Source organism: Protopterus annectens, chromosome 4.part0 (assembly GCF_019279795.1).
Source record: "Protopterus annectens isolate FY-2018-M chromosome 4.part0, PAN1.0, whole genome shotgun sequence".
NCBI classification, from domain to species: Eukaryota; Metazoa; Chordata; order Ceratodontiformes; family Protopteridae; genus Protopterus; species Protopterus annectens.
Window position 1 is genome coordinate 966,721,245 of NC_056733.1, and position 17,506 is coordinate 966,738,750.

Here is a 17,506-nt window from a genome sequence, read left to right on the forward strand (position 1 = left end):
TTGGATACAGAGTGGTTAAGGCAGTTTTGAGCAGCTTTAAACGGGTGTGTGTGACGGTAAGCGCTGCTAATGTACGGTTAAATGTACAGGTGATAGGCTTCACTTACCAGTGTGTAAATGTGCTTATATATTGCAGCAATGCTGATACCTGCTAAGCATGACTCAGCCCTGGGAACCAGTGCTCACATTCCAGTCTGATAAAATAGCAGGGCAATGACATCTTTAATAAGTGTATTTAATTCTATGTACATAACATATGTCTTTGTGCTGTCATTACAGTAGCAATGGGTGTGTGTCTACTGTCTGAGACACCTGAGTATATATGGCTTGTACAACACTTTTTTCCATTTGAATGTGTTACATACATACATAGTATCCCAAGTTATATGCAGTCACACTGGCATGTAGTGTAGCATTACGTTACTACTGTTGACAGTGCTTTCCCATGTAAGAGTAGATTGCAAATTGTAGTACTGGAACCAAACACCCCTGCATGCAAAGATGGACTCTGAGTCCTCACTGTCATGTTCTTGGTGTGTGAGCTGTGTCTCATTAAATATTTCCTACTGGATATTGATCTGACATGTGGATATTAACTATAGACTACTGTGTGTATATGACATGTCATTGAGGGCTGTTGTCATGTAGTAATGGCATACCTATCATTATCAGACATCTATCTGTCAACACATTCATCCTAATGCATAGCCATTTGGCTAGCTGATGTCTGTCTGTCCTCTTTACAGATGTGCAGATGTCAGGTATCCATCTTGGCAACTTACAGGCAATCTATGCTTGAATGACACTGACATGTCTTCCCTGTTGTGTTATGAATGCCACAGCAAGGAATCCACACCCTGTATGCACCACATAGGTTCATAGGTTCATAGGTAGGTACTAGGCTATAAGCCCTAGGGCCTATATAAGCCTAGCCAAAAAGGTACCCTGGCTTTCGCCACCCAAGAAAATTATTTTCCTGTGCCCCTGTCGAGCAGAGCCACAGAAGTGACCCCTGGGGTGAATTTCCTATTTCCCATCCAATCATCAAGATTTTTCTTGAAGAGTGCTAATGAGGAGCTCTGTTTGACATAGATAGGTAGTCTGTTCCAGAGTATGAGAAGTGTCTGGGACAGGAATCTATCCCTCCAGCATGTTCTGTTTATTGTGATGACAAGGTTTAGGTCCCTAGAGCGTGTAGCTTGGAGGGATTGGGATTTCTTTAAGAGGAGCATGTCCAACAGCTCTGCTTTGGACATAGCATTGTATGTTAGGCAGAGATTGCCTCTGAGTAGGCAATATGCGACAGAGTAAAGTTGGAGTTTTTTGAGACAGTCTGCGTAGGGCATCTGTTTGAGGCCAGTAATCCCCTTTGTTGTCAATGTCTTGTGAGGTACATACCAAAAGGGGCATTGTACTCTATAATGGGTCTAATGTGTGATGAGTAGAGAGAAACAATGACCTCTTTTTTCTGGATGAGAAACCTTTTGTGATGAGGTGAGCCACATAGACGGATTTCCTGACCACTGTGGTGATGTGATTATCAAAGGAGAGACTACTGTCCACCTGTGTCCCAAGGTCTCTTATCATACTTTCGGCATTAAGTAGACTACCACTTATGTGATAGTTCATGGGTACAGAGTTTTTACCAAAGGGGATGACAATACTCTTTTTGACACTAAGCTTCAGGCCATGGCTTTGACACCAGGCATCTGTCTCGGTGAGGCCCTTTTGTAGTATGTCTACATCATTAGGAGTTTCGATTATGGCTCCTAGTTTGCAGTCATCTGCAAACTTTGTTAGCCAAAGACCTTCTGTGTTAGCCTGTACTTCAGAGAAGTAGATACCAAACAGGGGAGGACCCAGGACTGAACCCTGTGGTACTCCACTTATCACTGTTCTGAAGTAAGATTTGGAGTCTGCTACTTTCACAGTGTGGGTTCTGTCCATGAGCCAGTTGGCAACCCATCTTGTGACATACGGATTTATACCTAGTTTAGTGAGTTTATCTATAATTCCAGAGTGGGGGATGGTGTTGAAAGCCTTGGCAAGATCTAGATAAGCTGTGTGAACCACCTTACCCTCATCTATGGCTTTGGTGACTGCTTCAAAGAAGTCATTCAGGTTTAGGAGACATGATCTGCCTTTTACAAACCCGAACTAGGTAGGGTCCAGAATTTGGAGATTACCAATGTCTTTGTTTTTGAGTTCCATGATGATACGTTCCATGGCCTTGCAGATCAGGCTAATCAGGCTAATGGGGCGTTAGTTCCTGGGGTCCATCGTAGCTCCCCCTTTGTAGAGTGGGATAACCATCACGGTGCACCATTCAGTGGGCACAAAGCCTGAGGTGAGGCTATGATTGAACATGTTACTTAGGTAGGGTGCCAATTCATGCTGTAGTTTGTGTAGAACACAGCCTGGGATATTGTCAGGTTCCATGCATGCTGTGTTCTTGGCTTTGGAGAGTGTGTTTTTTACCTGTGCAGCTGTGATTACAGGAACTTTGCATTCTTCCGATATAGAGATGGGCCCTCTAGGGGGTGAGAGGGGGGGTAAAGTTAGCACTGAACCTATCTGCCAGGATGTCGGCAATATCAGTTGGTACTGTATATTTAGTGCCATTGTGCTGTACCTCAGAGCAGATCTGAGTGTTGCCATTGAGATTCTTGACATAGCTGTAGAATGCTTTGTGGTTGTCTTTAGAATCAATGGCAATTTTGTTTTCGTTACTAGCTTTGGAGGATGTTATGAGGGATCTCAGCTTCTTACTGAGGTTGACCAGGGAGTTCCTCCAATCATGGGATTTTACTCTTTTTTGTAACAGTTTCTTTCTTCTGTTGTAGAGTTTGTTTATGGCAGAGGACCACCGATACTGACATGCCATCGATACCTCAACTACACTACCACAGCCAACAGAACATGCTTGGGTACAGGTCTCCAAGACAGATACTGACCATGTTATGTAATACATGTTGCATACATGTCAACTGGAGCACCTCTTCAAGAGGCAACCAGATGATTGGATGTTGCATGTAAGTCTCACTCTGAGGATCACCCCTGCGGTATATTTTGATAGATGGCCTGCTGGCACATGGCAGGTGGCATGATACCACTGTGCACACATCCCCTACACTTCCCAGCTCTCCATGGACAATAGCCTGGTACACACATATGAGCACCTGCACTGATGGACCCCAGTACTGACAAATGTGTACATGTGCATTACTGAGAATAACAGTGTCTGTGTGTTTGTAGACCTGTAGTTGAGAATACCCCAAGGCCCTTCACACCCACTGCACCCCCCCCATTGCCATAGTTAGATGTAGCTGCTGCTGTACCGGACATTACATGTACCTTGTTGCACTCTTCTCCCTAAGGGCTACGTGGGGCTTGCAGTACCAGCACACCACTGTTGTACAAATGGGTTGTTAGGCTTGGGATACACTCTGAGTTCTGGCAAGTGTGTGTATGTGTGCATGTGTATATATTTGTAGGATACAACATTCTGAGGCCACATTCTCCTAATACCATACACCTTCCCACACAGTATTAGGGATAGTGATGTTGCTGACCATAGGAGAGCCATGACAATGCATCACCCTACGATCCCTGTGGCATGTGCAGTAGATGCATATCCCTGTAGTAGCACTGTTGGGACAGACAAGAGGTTGTATTGCAGTCCTGGTCAATGTGTGACGGTGGGTATGTCAGAGTGTTATCATTGGTTTCAGTGCATACAATATCCACTGTGGGGTGTGGATGCTGGGTATACTGTCTTTACACCATGGTACCCCAGTACATGTCCCATGTTCCACTGTATGGGGACGACTGTCACCATCAACCATACAGGTAACTGATAACACTATCCAGCCAAGTTATGCATGTGTTGTGTGCAACTTATCTGTAACAGAATGGACACACTGACTAGGTAGTTAGCACTGATAAGCCCAGGTCTCTCAGATGTGTGTATGACTGTTATGTGTTTGTCAGTGTGTATATGACAGTATGTCACACTATGTATTGTTCATAAACAAGCAATACATCCCCCATTTCCATACTGTACAGGCCTGGGGATGTTCTTTACGTAACATTTAACGTGGAACACACCTCATCCTAAAAGCTGTGTGGTGTGTGCAGTTAAGGCCACACACATCAGTAGATAGGGGTACTAGTCCCAGTGTTGCCAAATAAGAGTGTGTGTGTGTATGTGAAGGAATCTACTTCCATTTGCAGAATTTACATGTTCCCAGGAGGTCATCTTTCTGACAACTGTCTGGCATATGCTAACATTTCTCAGGTATTATCCTGTGAAAATACATTCCATCACAGCTAGTTGTAGATGTGTAAATGCCCTCTTCCTCACTGTATAGGAGTGCAGTGATACTGGGGTTGGTATATATAGCTTTGTGTGGCTCTTGTGGACACAGCCACCATCATTGCAGTTACTGTTGAGTGTATTCCCCCGCTTAGCTGGCACTGTACAGTTCATGTTAACAGGTTAAGTAGTTGTCTATCACACTATCTGCGGTTCTACAGCACCTCTCACCCTCCAAAGGGTAGGGATGTGCCACCCACACCAGCACATATATGTTTACGGAGTTGAGGATTGCATTACATTGGAGAAGGGGACATATACCCTACCAGTACCATCGTCAATTACTTTAAACTAGAGGACTGCTTATTTTGCAATGTGTTGTTGTGCCTATTCTGTCTTGGTGGAATACATAGGCAAAAATGGGTTCCTTGCACAGGTACATACATCCATGTGTACAGTATTCTCTGTGTATTGCTTCAACACCAAAGGCTCTATGTGTGTTATACACAAACATGTGGTGTGTACCACCAAGTACACTTACCATTGTCCATTGTAGAAGGGCTGCTGACATCAGCCATGCACTCACCTGAAACACCACCCCTAGACCTAGCGGCCATGTGGCACATGCAGTAACTATTATAGAGACCTGTGACATGTGTTCACCTGTACCCAGGATATGGCACAGCCAAGGTGTCACCACAGTCCCATACCCCTTGTAGGATATAACAGCAGACCATCATCCTGCTGACACATGGACACCTACAACACAAACGGAATACATTATGGAGACCACAATCACTCAGTGTTAATAACAGCTATAATGCATCATGGTTGGACAGCTACACTTCCTGACATGTAAGCATTAAACTTTACTGCTGACAACATGTTACACAGCATTACATTGGTACACCGTAGTACAGTCACCCTCTGCATTAGAACCATATTAGCCTGTCCCTGCATCAATGTTGTGGATGACAGGGATGTGGCACTGGTATCATCATATGCACAGGGTGTGTTCTTGCTTTGCCAGAGACCTAGGCTGAGCCATACATTTGACACCATGTGTGTGAGTGAGGGGGTTTAATTATTAATTTGGCTGTGGTGATGTGGTGTGTGTAGGTATGGGGTTGCCCTAGCTGTGTTGGTATTGTGTGTGTGTATGCATGCACACAATTCTGCCATCTGGCTGCTCCATAAAGGGGGTTTGTTGGACAGTTGCAGACTGTACCTAGCAGGGTGTGCAGCTCACCTTCTCTAGCCATGGACATATGAACTGTGCCTGCCAGTGGTTCCATGGGCACCACCAGGTACAAGCCATGATATGCTACTCTCCCCTGATGATGACATATGTCTGCTGGATCTGGGTCCCTCTTGTGGCTGGCCAGGGCCACATGCACATGGCCTGCTGTGGTGTGGTGTGGACAGTGCCCCCCCTGCAGTGCTGGTACTAGTACTGCCACTACTGGAGGGGCTCTGTGTTCTGGCACGTCCACGTCAACCTCCAGCTGTTGGTGTTACTGGCCTATGTCCAAGTGGCCATCACACGACTCCCACCATATGCTCGAGCATGGACATTCTACAGTCAATGATTCACACCATCTCACCCAACCGTTTATCCATGACCTTTGAAAAATAACAGAGGGCACCTGCAAGATCAAGGATGTTGTCAGTAACAGCTGAATGAGTAGTTCTCTACAGCCTCAAAACCTGTCTGTTGTACCATTCCATATGTGCCTGCGCCTCCATGAAGGCCTGAAACATACATCTAGTGGTACCAGATGTGGCACTTCTGCCAGGGGCACGATGACCAGCAGCCCTCCAATGAGCACCCCCGTACATCTGCCTATGTGGTACCCCACCGGACATCCGGCTATGGCTGCTCTGTCCAGACACACATGCCATAGATACAACACTGTCCTGTCCCATGCTACCAACCGCCAACTGGCCCTCAGCTATGGTCACTGTTGATGGGGTATGTATAGGCATTGTGACTGTGTGCGGGGATGGGGTGGATAACTGTGGGATGTCAAATGATGGCACAGCTTCAGCTCCTGACAACCTCGCCTGTGCCTCAACACACCTATCATCATTTTAAGTGTCTGTATGGACACCAACATCAGATTACCTGCAGGAGGGACCCTGACCCACCTCACCACCTGTGAAGGAAAAACAAGAAACACACTTTAAGACCTGTAGGTCATTGCTTAACAGTACACACACACACACACACACACACACACACACACACACACACACACACACACACACACACACACACACACACACACACACACACACACACACACACACACACACACACACACACACACACACACACCCTGACATTCCACCATACTACTTACCTGTCCCTGAGTTTACAGAATGTCCCTATTTTTTTCTCATAATTTCCCAATCCTGCATCAGTTTTGAATAATTACAGTCAATAATACCAATCATTAACGTATCATTCTTCTAATTGCTCAGAAAAGTGATCACAAAACATGACCTGTTACTACACTAACTATTTAACTTGATTGGAGTATTTTTTTCAAAGACTCCCTGATGTCATCCAGTGTTCACCCTGGTTTTGTCCGGACGTCTTGTGCATGGCCCCCATATGTTATGGGCTATTACATTCACTCAATAATGTCACACACTGGAGTGTCATATGTAACTATTGTTCAGTAAATGCACGATCTGTTGCTCTATTAACTTTTTATGTGGTCTACAGTAATATTTGGAAACACTCTCTGGTGTTGTCTAGTAATTCCCCAATGCATCTTTAGTGCTGCATACATGGGTATTTTTTTCACCTTTCTGCTGATTGCAATTAAAACAGTATGCCTGGTGTCTAGTTTTCCCTCCCAATGCATCTTTCATGCTGCAGACTTTATTATACTATCAGCTGTCCTGAGATTACATGTCAGAAAAGTATTCCTGGTGTCTCATGTGTCTGTCCATGTCCATGTACTGCATGATTTCTAAGGGAAGTTGACACGTATGAACAACCGCACAATCACACATGTGCATACATGGACACACACACACAAACACATACACACACACATCCTACATACATCAACCCCCCTCCACTCCGCCAGATTGAACTTACAGACAAAATACCCCCCACCCCCACCCCCCCTTACAGGTGAGGTCGCACGAAGATATTACACACAGATCTCCCATTACCCATCTGTCAACATGCATAACATGGTACTCAACAGCATGAAGTGCAGCTATAGTCAGTCCATGCTAGCAACAGTATACGTGTGTGGTGCATGGGCTGTGTTAGTAGGTGATGCCCCTTTCCCTGGAAAACACTGCACCCATGTTCCCAGTATTGCTGTGCACTTGTTCAGCACCCTGGCATATACTGTGCACCATACTTCACAGGTGTACACACCATTGCTGAATGTGTATATGTGTGTCAGTTATGTTTGCTCTGCTACTCGCAGCCCCTATGTGTTTGTCTGACACATACCTGGAATAATATGTGGACAGATGTCATTAGTGAATGTCTGACCTCTGATTTACAGATCTCATCATCAGCGGTGCATGTATGGCCAATACGATACAATTACACTGACAACATTCAAACCTTACCGCGACTATGAGGAATGTACACACCCTTATTGATATGGCGCCGTCTTCCTTAATATGCCATGGGGCCACATTACTGCATATGTTAACATTACATGAACCTGATATGTGACATATGACCTGTGCAATCAAATGCAGTATCAAACAAATGTGTTAGTTGTGCAGATGCTGATTGAGATGCATACAATTTGTAGGTGCAGATGTGTGCACACCCTTATCATGATGGTTTGTTGCACCTACTGTTATGTGTACTACAGCAGTCACTATTCCTTGAAGGGGTATACTAGCAAGGGCCATCTGTATTTGCCAGTATTTGGTCACTCTGCCCTACAAATGTCCCCCAACTCTGCATGATTGCAAGGTCAACTCATGTGCACAGCCCTTGGAGGTCATACAGTGCCGTCTCTACTGCTGTGGAGTCAGGGTTATGTATGCCACAATTCATAATCTTGACTCTGTGAAGATGCAGCCATTCTTAGTGAGCTTTGAATCTCTGCTTCAGTGCACTGTTGTGTTTCAGGATGACACGCCTCCCCACCCTCAGCCTTTTTGCAGATGCTTGACAACTATGGCCTTCACATGTGTGTCATTTTGCAGTGTCCCAAACTCTGAACACCATGTGTACCAGCCTAATCCCTGCTAATGAATGGCAAACATACAGGTGTACACTGGCACTAGCATGGTACAGATGGGGATGGTGGGTGTGAGGTGGGGTGAGGTGTTGGTTGTGCAGCACATGTATCTTAATTGATACTGTCTGTAGGTTTTCAACGTGGTCTTGGTACACCAGTACACATTGCAACACATGCCTTTGGGGGGACTTTTGCTGTTATGCATACACTACCTGTATAGAGGCCTGGCTAATGTTTCCTGTGGTACAACTGTCCCATCTGATTACCCTAACCCATGGGCCACATGTATGCAGAGTCCAGGCAATTGCCGACAAAGTACTGCACACACAGTAATTGCTAGACATTCCTGCAATTCCCACAGTGTTGTGGCATGTTACTAGGCAGCCTGTATGACCAGTTTGCAACATGTGTCATCATCTGTCTTGGATGGCCATCTGTTTATTTTCTATATTAATCCTGTCCCATACATCCTCACCACATACATGACTGTCTGCACTGTTTGCCATAGTATATGCAATGGTGAGATAAGGCTAAATGTCCAACTCCTGGGTGCTACCTGTTGGGTATGGGATCCATTCCATGGCTTGTAAGATATGTGCAAGCCACGGCTGCCTCTGTTGCAGGTAAGTGGGCACATTTGATGGCCAAACATCTTGGACAGCAGACCATGTCTTGGTGTGACATTGAGGACCTGTAGTTGCTGGAAGGTCCATAATCATGAAGTGTGCATGCTGTCAGTACCTCAAAAGCTGCTTCCACAATATGCTATCTGGAGTGTATGCACACATATACTTCCAGTGTTTGTGAATGTATGTATTCCCAATACTTGCTGTCCTAACATAGGATTCCATGTTACACATTCATTGCTCATGTTACGATCACATTGCAGGTTGTATGGGTTGTCGAATGCAGTATTGTGATATGCCGTAGTGTAGATCTGTAACAGTTGCCATTGTAATAGTGGTATATACACTGTTGTAGCACTGTATAAGGGTGATGTTTCAGACATGTCCCTACTGTAGGCCATTTGTCCCACCATTATGTTCATCTCTGTGCACACATATTGCAATGACAGGTTGTTAGTTATATTGCAGGACTCTTACATACCCTTCAGATACGCCACCTTGGTGAGCACTGTGATGCAGTGCAATTAACAGCAACAATACATGAACATGTACAGCATGCATTATTGGTAGGTGTGTTAAATGTCTGCATGGAATATACCATGGCCATAACATGACTGGTGTATTGGCGAACCTGAACAAATACCATACTCACCAGCTACAGGCTGCTGCCCCAGAGGTATACCAGAGGAACCTACATAATTGTGTGAGAGATGTGATGTCAGTAGCCACACCTGTGGCATTGGTACAGGGTGGGAGCAGCATTACAGTGTATCAACAGTACAAACCCACAATACTACAGATTATGCACATCTGTTCATTACTACAATGCAGCAACAGACTATATATATTTTATCTCAAATTTGCATGATGAAACTCTACAGATGCAGATTGATACAAAGCACTGATGTGCCCTGGGACCTTACCTGCATGCTCCTCAGCCATTGTGTGGGTAGCACTCACCTCCACTATGCTCTCCACTGGGACTTGTGTTTGCGGGCAGGCAGGTGCACTGAGGCTGACGAGGAGCTCCTCAACATGTGTCTGGGGGGCTGGATGGCATGACTCCCCCCCTGTTACAAGCTGGTCCCCCCTAACCGCAGCAGCATGCCAATGGACATGGCAGAGTAGATCAGTGTATCAATATCGGACCTGCTCATAACTGCGGTTATGCAGGCCAACATCATTTACCCTGTGGACAAGATCATTCTACAGGGCAGTCCTCTCCTGCAGATCATAGGCTGTACACCCTAACAGTGTGTGGTAGTGCTGCACCAGGTATGTGATGATGACATCATTCTCCTGCACTGTGCACATCAGAAGTCTCTCCCTGGACATTTTGCCTGAAAGACAAAGAGGGAAACAGGTCTGAGGACCTCATACTGCAAGGTTATCATAGTTGTTAATACCCATCTCTGCCTCCTCCCCACCATATCTGCAACAACAATCTGATCACACAAATCAATGGGTATGTCTACAGAAGACCTACCATTGGGACATATATCGTATTGTACAACAATTTGTGCAATGTGTTTGTACTCATGTTCCATGTTGAAACACTATCATTGGTGGCCTGTTATGAACAATGTCACCTGCATACCATTGTAAGGGCCACTATGGTTCCATATATGCATCTGTTCTGTTTGCTATGTGACTGCTGAACATCTGTTGTTTTGCGTTAATGGGGATATCTATGCATGCTGTTAGACATAATCCTGGAATGTGTGGACTATTACTACCCACATATGTTCTATAACAGTGACACAATAGCATGTTTGGGAAGACAGTTGCCAGCAGAACCACTTCTCCCAACTCATCTGGCCATGTTACCAGGCCACATTACATCTGGGACCCACCCTGGGGCCTCATAATCTACTGATCCTGCACTACCTTCAGGTGGAACCACCTCAGGGGATGGTGTTCACCCCCCCAGGAGGACATACAGACAGGATCCTGTCACCCAAAGTCAGGTCCAGGGTCTGGTGCATAGGGAGCTCCACAGGGACTTGGGGGATGTGCTACACCACCTTGAGGCCCTCAGTACACAATCACAGGGTCCGCATGCTCCTCCTGCTCAGCCCCCAGCCTAGGTACCTTCAGGGCTGTGAAGATGTTGTTGTGACTGCCCATGGGTGGGGACCTTGGTCCAATTGTTTCCATATGGGGTCTCATGGGCTTCCACATTTCAAACAACACTCCTTATGCAAGGTGTTTACCCACCACATGTGTCATATACCACTCCTGTATGCTATCTTGTCTGTCTTCCAACTCAACCTACATCTCCAAATATGCTTACTATCCTTCCTCAAAATACCAATCCCACCTTCACAAACAAGGCCAATGTGTTCCCAACATGGAGTTCACACCTGACATAACTGTCCATTTTGCACCCACGTACTGCTGCATATATATGTGTGTATTGATATGTGTGATGTTCTCTCACACATATCATGCAGCACTGTCATTCAACAGTAGGGGACATGTGTGTGTGTGTGTGTTTGTATATATGTAGACATACACGTTTATATATATATATATATATATATATATATATATATATATATATCTTCTTTTTTTGGCTGCTCCCATTAGGGGTCGCCACAGTGGATCATCTGTTTCCATTTCTTCCTGTCCTCTGCATCTCGCTCTGTCACACCAACCACCTGCATGTCCTCTCTCAAGTGTAGATACATATTATGAGTTTTGTGTATATGTATTATATATATATATATATATATATATATATATATATATATATGTGTGTGTGTGTGTGTGTGTGTGTGTGTATACATGTGTATATATATATATATATATATATATATATATATAAATATATACACATACACACACACGTATGGGGTGCATTCAAACATCAGGTCCACAATCTCTAACTTTCCTTTCCTTCCCGGACAGCTGCACTGTTCTGCTTTCTTACAACACAGACAGGTGCCACATGTGGACACAGCCTAACATTAGTGGGTATATATAGGGACAGGTTGCAGGTAAGCCTATTACAAACCTATGACATTTGTGCATGATACATTTCACATTAACATGACTGTCCTGCAGGTGGTGGGGTCTGAAACTCATGTGTCCATCATAATGTCATTACTTCCACCACCAGCTGTTGGCCACGTAATGCACATACCTCCCATTACACAACACACACTGTGATGGTTACATCTTGTCAGTCTGTGCTGATCTGCACAGTTGACAGGTGTGGCCCACTACCCACAGGGACAGACACTAGTGTCCATAGCAGTTGTTCAGTTGAACATCATCACAACAACACCTGATGGCGCATATAAATCATTCAACATCATCTATCCCATTATTATGGACCAAGTACTACATTCACTTACATGCATATATACTTCACATACCTGTTGTGGGAATGAGGTCTGATTTACATGCATATATACTTCACATGCCTGTTGTAGGATTGTTGTCTCTTCTGGATACAGCTGGCTGTGTCCCCTTGGTTAACTTGGGATGTCTGTAGGTTCAGTTGTTGAACAACTTATTATTTACTGGATGTTTGTTTGTTTTTCTTTGTCTTTCTCTGTCTCTCTCTCTCTTTCTCTCTCTCTCTGTCTCTCTCCACTACATGGATTGAGCTGCTTTGAATGGATTGCAGCATGGATTTTGTAGGTGATGCATGTGATCAGGTGATAGCCTCTGCACCAATCAGTGTCCACAATTTACTACCTGCATGCAGCCTGCTTTGTAGTACTTCCAATTACCACTGTCATGGCAACCCACTACTATAAATTACTAAATCATGTGGGTGTGATCCCTTTACTTTTCCTGTATGGAGGACATCCTTCCTGTGTGTGGGCAGCCATGTTACAGACAGCAGGTAGCAATACCTCTTACAAGAGGACTTGCAGACACAGGCCAACTCTATATTTGTATAAGGTTCCAGACCTACAGACAGTGTGAGTAGTGTTGATATATGCATTGTATACTGCTAGTGTTACAGGGTTTGTGGGTACATACTAGTTTAGCATGGAATGCAGTCTGTCTGGATAGCTCTCAACTGTGGGCCTATCCACATGATGGCCAGAGGTGTGCCTGTTAAGTTTTGTCTGTCACCATCACAGGTCTTGTCTCAGATATATCACTGACGTTCTGTCTGAGTGCTATCAGTACATGGCTACATCCATTTATGTTTCTGATGTCATATTCCTGACTAAGGGTATTGCAGACTATCCTGTAACACCAGCAACTTGCTTAGTGTATGACAACAGTATTTCATATATGGGCCTGTGTTCCGTCCTCTGTCCTCCACCTACATACCAGGCTTTGTCCATATGACATGCAGTAAGGGGTTGTTATGTGGTGGCCTGTGAGTAGGTCATGCTGCCATTCCTGCCATCAGTCCACTGCTGTTGTGGACCCCACACATACTGTGGGGTTGGGTCCATATATGTGTGGGCTTCATCTGCACAATACATGTGTACCCTTCTGCAGTCCAGAGGTCAGTGTATGTAACAGTGGTATATGCCCCTCTAAGTCAGTCTACGGTGGGGGGGTATGCACCATATATAATCTAGGCTGTTACAACATGTGAGGGATATCAGTAGTAAGACGCCTTAAGGTATATGGCTGTACATTATCAAACATTTCACCTTGGGAACAGTGGTGGGCTAGTGCTTACTGTCTTATAGTCTTACAGACAGATCTGTTTGTCGGTGTGATAGTGATGTTTTCAGTTAAGCATTGTTATGTAACAGATACATTTTAATTGTGACAACTTAATTCTTTTCCCCCTAAGGGTTGAGTAAAGAGTGTAATTGGAGGCTGCTGAACTACATCTGCATTACTTACTGTTGATTGATTCTTATCTTTTGGGCCGGCGTTTCTTTACTGTTGTACTACTTGAAGGCCTTGGCCTGGGCAGTAACATATGTTATGCTTTCAGATTACTGTATAAAATGTTGTGCTTGAGAGTAGCATTATCCAGTATGCATTTCAAACACCTAACAGCTATATGAGATAGCATATACAACTGAAATAGTACACAAAAAAACATTTCTATGTATGCAAATCTGTGTGTGGTGTCATATCATTTTGACTTTTCTGTGGGTATATGTTTCATGCAATACTTGTCTTTTGTATGAGATAAACAATGGCCATTTTAAAAGGTGGCAATTGTAGGAATACTGCCTGGTCAATATGCTGTGCACCCTCTAAATATGTATCTTCCTATACATATCTATACGTAGTACTATATATATATATATATATATATATATATATATATATATATATATATATATATATATATATGTATCTGTATATATGTGTGTGTGTGTGTGTGTATATGTATCACTTGAATGTTTACTGCTTCCACATTGTACATTCCCTATGGTAGACAGACTGTTCTGCATGATATCTTATTGATACCATCCTGACATTGTACAGGTGGAATGGATTACTGTTAACTTCTTGTGGCTATGTTGTGTAGGGTCCTGTGTATGAGACTTGCAAGCGTTGGTATTGTGTTGCAAGACAGATCTGTTTGGCTGTGGAGGATGGGATGATATTAATAATTGCTAGAGGTACTTAAATTGGGGCCCCTCACCCCCATTAATGGTGCCTTTGGTCATATATGTATTTGTTGTGTTCTCTTATATATCTATATCTATCGATCTATCGATCTATCTATCTATATATATATCTATCTATCTATCTATATATATATATATATATATGTATATATATGTGTGTGTGTGTGTGTGTAGGAAATGTTGCTTTTTACTGTACTGGATGTACGAGTTTCACAGTTACCGTTTTCATATTACGTAGGTTCACAACAGTGAGGGAATTGTGTTGATTCAACAATAAACTATTAATGTGAATGTATCCACAACATTTTATAATATTGATTTTATAAAGATGTATATGGCTTTATATTTTACGCAGGTCATATAAACTCAATCCTGCGTATAGAGCGTGACGTAGCCAAGTTGCTTTGTAGTTTCATGGAAAGTATGCCGACATGTTTAGTGCTACGGCGTTCTTTGATAGGTGAGATTTTATGAATTTAAATGTTTAAATGCATATGATAGGTTTATTTTATCTTTAATATATATATATAAAGCATTAAATGGCCATTTTATGTATGTCTGAAGAAGCGGTGAGTCACACCGCGAAAGCGCTCACGAAATAAATGTGATTTTTGTTTTTACTTATCCATTTGCTTGAATCTTTGGCTTGTTTACCGAATTTGTGGATTTAAAAGACGCTGGTTTTGCAATTTCTTGATTGGTAGCTGCATTGCAACAAACGTTTGGTTCCTTGTTGAATTTTGGATTATAAAGATTGTGCTTTGCATCTTCTTCTACAAGTGGTTACAATTTCATACAAGCTTGGTGCCCCGCCATTGGGATTGGTGTTTCGTGTTTCATTTTTTAGGGAGTATCGCTTGGGTGTTTTTACACTTCTCACAGCAGCGACATGGAAGGGGCTATGAATGAACAGTTACTAACAGACAATTTGCTGAATTCAGTGAATAAGAAGTTAAGACATTTTTTAGAAGATAATGTCAACCCGCTGTTTGGTGCAAATGAGTTTGTAGAATCCGTTGATACCAACAATGACGCCCGTAATGAACGAATGATAAGAGATCTAAAAAGAGATTTTGAAAATGAACTCTATCGGGTCAAAAGACTCACAGCACAACGCTTCCACATGGAAGCTTGCTTAAATATAAATGTCATTCCACGAGGTCTTCGAATACTTACAATGCCGACATATGGCAATACATATCCCAAACTATTAGCCAAATGGCAACAGATAAACATACGTGCTAGCAATGAATACATTAAATTGCTTATTAACTTCTTCAAACCTATTGAGAACACTGCAAAAGACAACATTTTGGAGATACAAAATAAGTTGTTGGAGCAGTGTGGCTTGGAAGAAATGGAGTTCTATCTGCAAGAAACGATGGAGAAATTAAGTCGTTATGAGAAGAATCTTCTTAACAACAAAAGAAAGAAGTTGGCCAGAGATTCATTTGACTTTGCAAACAACAATGTGTTTGTTTGGCCAAAGACATATGTGAATGGCCAATGCATAGTTCCTGGGCAAAACACGAAGAAAGAAGTTGTGAAGAATACAGGTATGTCTGCAATAGGCAACAGAGCAACCAATGTACATGGGATTGATAAACTGGATGCAACAAATAATAAAGAGGCAACTGTAGTAAATAAAAGACCAACGAATGTACAGATAGTATTAGATACATCTGGTGAACAGAATGAAGTACCTTCGAGAGATTCCATCCAGACAATGGAGAGTATTGAATTGCCAGGTCCTGTACATTCGGGCAATAATGTACCAATACTTAACCAAGTTACATCCCCAGAGGGCAATCAATCTGTTTATGCAACACCCAGTGAAGAAGCTGTGATACACACAACCGGGTATACAAACAGAACTACATCAGCAATGGGCTCCAGCAATACTCTGTCAGGGGCTGTTAGAAGAAAGATACAGCTAGATGGACAAAATGGTACGGATTTTGCATTACCCATCAGAAAGAACAGGAAACGGTCGTTAGATCTCGACAGCAACCATGGAGCCAAGAGGAAGGAACCTCCACAACAACAACGAACACTTCAAAAATATTGGAATTCCAGCCTGTGAATTCTATAAACAATAGACAGAGTGATCTTGCAAAGGGACAGAACAGGTCGACAGCTTTGGTTCATAATATATCGAGATATGAATTATCTTACCCAGAAGAATGTGTCCTAAATAAGGGGCTATCCTTTATACCCACCACTAGCATGGATATCAGCCAAGCCCTTCTTTCTGTCAGGCTATTTGCACGCAGAGTCTCACTAAAAATCTTATATGGGCCTGACAGTAGCAGAGATACCTCTATTCCCAAAGTGGACTTTAAAAGGAGAAGTGTCTTTACACCTCATCTTTAATTTAATCTTGACACCTTTATCAAAGTCGTGGAAGCACAGCTTTATGAAGAATTAACAAGACCAAATACAATCATGAAAAGTAACTTAACCCAACAAGAAAATGAAGCTATAATTAGGTTAAGTCAGAACAAAAATATCATCTTAAGGGCTGCAGATAAGGGCGGCCCGATAGTTGTACTGGACAGTGAGTATTATTTTCAAAAAATGATGGAATTGTTAACAAGTGGGTCATATGTAGTGATCTCCCTTGATGATATTATCAATATGCAAACTAGAATAGCGAATGCGTTAGAAGAATGCAAAAATCTAGGGCTTTTGAGTGATGATCTTTTTTCTTATTTCAAGGTTGAATTTCCACTTATCCCCATAATAAATGGGCTACCCAAGATC